The sequence below is a fragment of the Clupea harengus genome, chromosome 19 (genome assembly GCF_900700415.2).
Source record: "Clupea harengus chromosome 19, Ch_v2.0.2, whole genome shotgun sequence".
NCBI classification, from domain to species: Eukaryota; Metazoa; Chordata; class Actinopteri; order Clupeiformes; family Clupeidae; genus Clupea; species Clupea harengus.
Window position 1 is genome coordinate 3671676 of NC_045170.1, and position 8781 is coordinate 3680456.

Below are 8781 nucleotides of genomic sequence, written 5' to 3' on the forward strand. Positions count from 1 at the left end.
TCTCTCTCCCGCTCTCTCTCTTTCTCTCTCCCTGTGCGCTCTCTCTTCCTCTTTCTCCCTGCTCTCTCATTTCTTCCCGCGCTCTCTCTCTCTCTCCCGGGGTCTCTCTTTCTCTCTCTCCCTCCTCTTTCTCTCTCCCGCCGGCGCTCTTCTCTCTCTCTCGCTCTCTCTTTCTCTTCTCTCCCGCGCTCTCTCTCTACTCCTCCCGCTCTCTCTCTCTCTCTCTCTCCGCTCCTCTCTCTCTCTCTTCCTCTCCCCGCTCTCTCTTTTCTTTCTCTCTCCCGGCGCTCTCTCTCTCTCTCTCGCTCTCTCTCTCTCTCTCCCGCTCTCTCTCTTTCTCTCTCCCGCGCTCTCTCTCTCTTCTCTCTCTTTCTCTCTCGCTCTCTCGCTCTCTCTTTCTCTCTCGCTCTCTCGCTCTCTCTCTCTACTCATCCTCCTCTGAGAAAGTGGAGGGGAGGGGAGGCCGACATGAAACTAGCTAACTAGCTAACTAGCTAACTAGCTAAGCTAAAGACTCACAGCGGCCCTGGAGACTACCTGCCTCTATGCATGGGAACTAGCGGCTAATAGCATGCAGTGGAGACGGGAAGAAAACCCTTTGCTCTTAGGACTTCATGAATGTATCGTACATCTCATCTCCAGACTTGAAATGTGTGTCCAGTGCCCACGAGCAGAGACAAAGAGGGAAACTAAGTGTGTTGACAGTGAGAGTCACATTGGCCAAAGGCTCCGTCAGCGAGCGGGTAATGATAACACAGGGGTCGATGTCCCTGACAGCGTACCGTGAAACAGATCTACATTTACATTAAGTCATTTAGCAGACGCTTTTTATCCAAAGCGACGTACAAAGGAGAGAACAATCAAGCTACAAGCCAATAGAGACCTAGTGTAACAATAAATACTATTTTACATAAGAAATACAAAAAAAAGTGCAGGAATCATCTGACTGAAATTGAGTAGACACCATTTTACCTCAGGCCTGCCTCATTGAGTAGGCTCCTTGTGTTGATGTCAGGGACACCCAGCACATGGAATGAGGTAGGGAGAGTCCAACAGCGTGAAGGGGTGGGGGGTGGGGGGGGGGGGGGGTGAGGTAGGGAGAGTCCAACAGTGTGAGGGGTGGGGGGGGGTAGGGAGAGTCCAACAGTGTGAGGGGTGTGTGTGTGTGTGTGTGTGTGGGGGGGGGGGGTGTGGGTGGCAGACATCAGGGCATGTTGAAGAAACAGGAACAACAGACCAGCAGACATCTCACAAACTCATCGATGGTCACAATTAGGAGCAGAGGCAGAGCTGTAGAGCTGCAGAGCATGGAGAAGATGATGGGCAATGATAACACAGGGGTGGATGTCCCTGACAGCGGACCGTCAAACAGATTCTGACTGAAATGTAGCATGACTGAGCCTGGAGACCACCGTCCATTCCCCACTCGTTTGAGTGCTTCTACAACACTGGCTTTGTAAAAAAATTGTAAAAAAAAGTTGTGGTTGGCACTAGCAGGAGTATGGGGCGTCCCTCTCTACCTTTAAGAAGCTTTTGAAGACCCAACTCTTCAGAGAGCACTTCCCGTCCTAAACTGGCACTTCGACTAGTGCGTAACTTGCGATTACAGCAGTTACATTTCTGCACTTCTTTTTCTTTTTAATTTCATTTTGTTATATTTCTTATGTAAAGTAGTATTTATTGTTACACCAGGTTCTATTGCTCGTAGCTTGACTATTCTCTCCCTTGTAAGTCGCTTTGGACAAAAGCGTCTGCTAAATGACGAAATGTAATGTAATGTAATGAGTATGTTTAAACCGGAAGCTGATCATTTGAAGGTTGCCCAAGAACACCTTGAAAAGATTGGATCCTGGATGCTTGGGGCTGGCTGGATGAGATCCGCCCTGAAACAGAATGGGAACGTCTTAAGTGTGCTGAAGAGAAGGGAGAGAGAGAGAAGATGCTGAGGTGTGTGATGAGTTCATTGTAGAACCCTTCTGCACATTTCAAATATCATGACAAAAGACGATGCTTTAACTTTGTTTTGGTTTTACACAGGAGTGGTCAGTAGTGTTTAAAGGAGCTGGCACTGGTGAGTGTCACTTGTTGAAGGTAATACATTATGAATCCATTCGAATATTGGTAAAGATATCTAATTATCCCGATGAATTGTATGTGTTAATTAGTGTGAATCTGCCAAAAGGTTATATTAAACATTAAATATTAAATATTAATAAATATTATTATTACTATAATTAATAATACATGCTATTATTATATTAAAGATACATACAGGAAATTATATTTCACCTCATCCCTCTTTGCTCCTAAAACAACATGTTGATTGGTCAGAATAGCGTATGAATCAGTCCGAGCCGCTATTTTTGTATGCTATTCACAGAGCCAGGACCATGTACAAACGTCAGAGCTTTTTTGAGCACACACAAAGAACGGAGAGCCAGAGAGGAACACTTTGCTCTCTTTCACAACAAGTGTGCTGGGTTACTATGGCGAACTGAAGGAGCTTTCCTGCCTCGTGCAGAACCTACCTCTATCAATTTTAGTGGTGTTTTGAACTATTCACGCTGTCACCGGGGCTATGAACACACTTAAGGTACCGTTCACCACACTCAACAGACTGATTGATAATCAGCTGTCAAAAGTGTGTAGTCATCTTCAATAGTTAACGCTTTATTAATTCGGCCTTGTCTTTTTAAGGCACCATCAATAGGCGATTGCAGTGAGGTCCTCATTTAAGATGCGCCGTAACACTCTAGGGAGCGGAGCGTTGTCAACACTTAAGGTACCAGCCATCTTAAACACCTGGGATGAAAGGGTCTTCTTGAAGAGACGGCTGGAAAATCGAATTATTTATGCCCTGTAGTTGATTGGCTCTGAGGATTACTGTGCTCCAGCGTTGAGCAGGGTGTTTGCAGTCAGGCTCGGAGCATTGGTATAATTTAATGTGTAGTAGTAGTGTGTGTGTAGTAGTAGTGTGTGTGTGTGTAGTAGTGTGTGTAGTGTGTGTGTGTAGTGTGTGTGTAGTGTGTGTGTGTAGTGTGTGTAGTGTGTGTAGTGTGTGTGTAGTGTGTGTAGTGTGTGTGTGTGTAGTGTGTGTGTAGTGTGTGTGTGTGTAGTGTGTCTGTGTGTAGTGTGTAGTGTGTGTAGTGTGTGTGTATGTGTGTGTAGTGTGTCTGTCTGTTGGTCTGTTTCCATTTGGTTCTCTACTACTTTTTTTTATCTTTTATGAACTGTGTACATGTCTGTGTGTATGTGTCGTTTGTTAATATAATTTGTGTGTGTGTGTGTTTGTTTGCACACATTCATGTGAGTGTGTGTGTTGGTGTGCACACGCTTGAGCGTGCGTGTGTGTTTGTGTTGTCCAGTGCTATTCCATAGCTGTGTATGCGGTGCGGTGCGGTGCGGTGCGGTGCGGTGCGGGGCCTAAGCGCGGAGAAGATGCTGCCTCAGCTTTGTGGAAGATGTGGAGTGCTGTCCCGCAGTGAGTACAGATAGCACAGACTGCCCACAGTTTGTGTTGTGCTACATAATTATAAACAGATGGTTGCTCAGAAAGGTCTGGTGTTTAGCAGACACTCTCCATCCAAAGCAACTTACATGGGCACCCTGCAGCGGACGTGAATTGAACTGGGGTTGTCAGCTTAAAGGGTGGTGACGCTATCCATTGAACTGGGTGTGTGTGTGTGTGGCAGACCAAATTACATTCTGCCTAAAAACGTTCTATAATATCTATAACATAGAAGACAACCGAACACAAAGCAACTGATGGTCTGGCTTGACGGGTATGTATAATATAAACTAATGCACACACACACACACACACACACACACACACATACACACACACAGGACTGTATAATCTAAACTAATGCCACACACACAAACACACGCAAACACACACACACACACCAACACACACACACACACACACACACACACACACACCCCCCCCCACCCCTCTATTTCAAATATTTGTTTTTCCAGGCATATGGGTCCAGCCCTCTGAGCTGAAGTTCTGCTCAAGATTTCTTCCTGTTAGAAGGGAGTTTTTCCTCGTCTCCTTAGTGCTTACTCAAGCAACCTGAGATAGTTTTGATTGTTATCTGGGGCTATATAAAGAACATTACATGGAATTGAATTACTGTTGGACATCCAGTTTATTTAAATGTGTTCAGCTTTCATGAAAAAGACTTTTTCTAATGTCCTTTTATATCCATGAGGGTGTACTAGCAATTAGAATTAGGAAGTTCTTGTTGTGGCCTTCTGTGATCAAATCAGCAACCATTTAGATGTTTTCCTCTTCGGTTGCCTGTAATGTTTTCAAGGTATTCCTCTTCTGTCTTAATGGGACCTTTGATGGTGTAACCGTGATGTTCTCTAATTAGATTAGTGATTCACAATGGCATAGACAGGACTGTGGTAACTATAGTACCAATCCAATATATCTGATAAGCACTTTTGTGGCTGAGATGGTAAAGATAAAATCTTTGTTTGCCAGCTATGGCAGCAACCATTGGTTTACCTAGAGCACAGCTGGCAGAGCGAGTGACGTCCCAATAGGCGGGAAAAAAGGAGTTAACAAATAATAACAAACGACAGAGGGCAGTTCAACGATTTTTACAAGTGCACTACACGGGATCAGGAACGTGTCAGAGTTATAGTGGTGTCAACATCTCAAAGCACAAGGAGCAGAAGTGGCAAAAAACAACAAGTGGAATAAAAATAATGAAGATGGAACTTAAGAAGAGCAATAGTGTGATATTCTTCCGCAATGCTATGTAACTGTGAAATCAATCACACCAATCACAGTGAAATGAAATAGGCCATCTTAAAAGGGTTCACACATAATAGCCTTGCTTAGCATTTGACTGCAATCAGTACATTCCCCTCATGTGTGTGAGAGGGGGTGTTTAAGCCGGTAATTGATGAAGTTCCATTTGGCGTCCTGCCTGCCGCCTCATTTCCTGTCTGGGGCCCTTGTTGTTCTTGACCACCGCTGAGGAAGCAGCACCCTGCTCCGTTGCCGTGCCAACACTCTCTCGGTAAACAAGTTGGATGTCTTCTCAGAGCTCCGCTCATCCATTTCTCTTTCCAGACGATCAATCCCTCCTCACAGCCATGATTGTTTTTTTTTTCTTCTCCCGCGCCGCGCCCCGCCCCCCCCCCCCCCCACCATCCACCCGTCTGGTCTCGCCTCGGCTTCCCTTCGTCCTCACGTCCTCCGTGCTGGCGGGGCTAAACTTGGGCAGTCATCACTTTCAGAAGACCATTGATCAGGCCGGTGTTTGGCTCTGCCGCTGGCGCAGGCCCTGGCACTGGTGAGTATGCCCACCGGCAACCTTGAGTGGCGCGGGGCCTGGCACTGTTGAGTGTGCCCGCGGGCACTCCTGAGTGGCGCAGGTGTCCCCTGGAGGGCCTGCTGAGAGCGCTCTAATTAAAGCTGCACCGCCAAACTACAGCAGAGCCACTCTGCATTCTTCACACCTTCACAGAAGTAGGAACGCAGCATTGCTCCGAACCTTCACAGAGGAGGAACGCCGCATCGCTCCGAACCTTCACAGAGGAGGAACGCCGCATCGCTCCGCACCTTCAAAGAGGAGGAACGCCGCATCGCTCCGAACCTTCACAGAGGAGGAACGCCGCATTGCTCCGAACCTTCACAGAGGAGGAACGCCGCATCGCTCCGAACCTTCACAGAGGAGGAACGCCGCATCGCTCCGAACCTTCACAGAGGAGGAACGCTGCATCGCTCCGAACCTTCACAGAGGAGGAACGCCGCATTCTTCACACCTTCACAGAGGAGGAACGCTGCATCGCTCATCTCTGTTTACCTTGCATGCTCCCTGCTTTTTCCTCCCGTAACCGTGGTAGCATGATCCCTTGATGGCATGAATAAGATGAGTACAGTGGTACAGGAGGTAGAGAAGTCGTTTAGTAATCAGAAGGTTGCTAGTTCGATTCCCTGTCGAAGCGTCCTTGAGCAAGACACTGAACCCCTAATTGCTCCTGATGTGCAGTGTGCCATCAGTGTAAATGTGTATAGATTGTAAGTCGCACATATGTAAGTCGCTTTGGATAAAAGCGTCTGCTAAATGACTAAATGTAAATGAGTACAGGTGTAAGAAACAGACACCTTCACAGGAGGAGGAACGCCGCATTGCTCCGAACCTTCACAGAGGAGGAACGCTGCATCGCTCATCTCTGTTTACCTTGCATGCTCCCTGCTTTTTCCTCCCGTAACCGTGGTAGCATGATCCCTTGATGGCATGAATAAGATGAGTACAGGCGTGAGAAACAGACAGCTTGGAATGCTGGGATATCCTTCCATTTGCAGAGCAGATTAGTCACATCAGAGCCCGGACCTGCACCAGCCACGCCCCCGTTGGTTTCCACTCGCTCACTCTCACCGGAGTACTGATCACTTACACCTGTGTCCTCACTCACCTGCACCGCGTTTACACTCACCGGGTTCCTAATCACCCACACCTGTCACAGCCCCTACATATACCTCACTCTCCCTTCACGCGGTGTCTGGTATCGCACTTCAAACTGAAGCACTCCCCACTGGATATCCCGCGACCTGGCTTTTCGAAGGATTACGTTCTCTTCGATCATTGTTCATTTCGGTTTAGTTCCTCTCCTTAGTTCCTGTTTTGAGTACTACCTGAGTTATAGTTTAGTTAAGTGTCTTGCCGAGTGTGACTCGTGTTTTGTTTGCCGCAACGGCGTTTTCTGTTATAGTTTGTTCATCAAGAGGTTGCCTCTGCTTTATTTAGTTTGGCGATTAGATCGCGAGTGCCACCAGTGCCCAGCAGTGCTACGCGCCTGCGCCCCTCCGAGGGTAGAGACTGTGTTGTTGAGGATTCTCCCGCAGCCTCTCTGTGTTTGCATCAGCATCTCTGTGTCTGCAACCTGTTGTCTGTCCTGTGTGTGTTCCTGGCTGTCTCCGTGTGCAATAAACTCTGTTCCAAGTATCCCACAACTTGAAGTCTGTTCGTTCCGTGACAAGATTACAGCACAAAGCCACAGCGGTTTCAACAGCATCGACAGTCCGTGGGCATATGTCATTATGTAAACATAGTTGTTTTTCACTGGTCACACGCAAACTTAGTCTCCAATGCCAGCTACAGGGAGGATGCTCTTCATGTACTCTAGTGAGCTGTGGTGTCTATCTGACTGGGCAGTTTGACTGTAGTTTTTTTTTTTTTCTTAAGTTAAGTTTAGAAACTTTAATTTTAAAGTCTTTCCATTTAGGGCTTGACTAAGATGGAATGAATCTGCCTCCGATGAAGTCAGTCAGTGCAGTGTCTGAGAGCAGACAGTAAGCGATCCAATTCATCAACATGGCCCTTTTGTCCCAAGCTCCAGTTGCTGATGTGCTCCAAAAATAAAAGGGTTCACTCATTCATCTCCTGCTGGATGTCTTGGGGCTGGCTGGCTGCAGGATGCCTGGGTCCTTACATCTACTTTGTTACCTGCAAGTATGGCCGCTACCTCTAAAATTGCAGATGATTTTTAATCACATTGATAATGAAAGGGTTTTTTTTCGGCCGGGGCCGAGTGATACATATGTGAGCTTATAGGAAATGACAGGGAACAGTACGCACACACACACACACACACACACACACACACACACACACACACACACACAGCATCAAAACCGGCACAATGTCAAGCGGACAAGAACGTAGACAAGAATCTAAAGCTCAGGAGCGGAATATTGAAGAGTTTGTTTGTGTGTGTGTGTGTGGTGGGGGTGGGGGGGTTGAATGTTCTGCCTGTGTGCAACATCTGTATCTGGGACAATCAGTGTGTGTTTGTAACATAGAAACATAAACATCATTTATCCAATTTGATATTTATGCCTTTTGCTCATAACAGTTTTTTTTTTTTTGTATTACTTGTCTCTAAAGTCTAGCCGCAGAGAAGCCCTGAAGGTGTGCTCAGGGACTCTATGACAAAAAAATTATAATAAAGAAAGCTTGCAGTGGATATTTTTCAAAATATTGACAGTGGAGAGTTCCCCGGAACCTCCCCTCTCTTAAGAATTTAATTTCATCACGGCAGTCATCAAATTAGCCCGCTAGGTGAGTGATTGATCACATCAGATCACACCCAAAGACGGCCATTTGCATAAGGCCTTAGGTGGGCTCTGCTGAGAAAATGTTCTTAATTAAAGTGGATATCTTTGGCAAATTGTGCACAAACAAGCGATGAAGACACAACTTGGCCCCCGGGTAGGCTGGGCACACACACCACTGACCACAGAGGGCCGTGTGGCACAGAGCCACACACTCATCCGCTCGCTATGGCAACTCCTCATTAAGAAAATAAGGAAGAGAGAGCGAGAGGAAGAGAGAGAGAGAGAAAGAGAGAGAGAAAGAATGAGACAGTGAAACAGAGTGATGGTGGGAGAGAGAGAGAATGTGATAGATACATAGATAGAGAGAGAGAGAGAATGAGACAGTGAAACAGAGTGATTGTGAGAGAGAGAGAATGTGATAGATACAGTAAATAGATAGATAGAGAGAGAGAGGGGGGGGGGGAAAGATTGAGATCATACAGCATAGATGCAGTGTTTACGATGGACCGAGGCCCAGGCAGTCTCTTTTTGTCAATATTTGCCAATATTTTTTAATCTTTGGTAACAGCTTTAAAGCTGCATATTGAATATCTCTTTTGCTATGCTAATCAAGGGTTTATTGTCAGTCGTGAAGGATGCAGCCTCGCTCCGAAAGGAAAAGAAAAGAACTGCAGAGTGTGGGGTTGAAGAGAGAG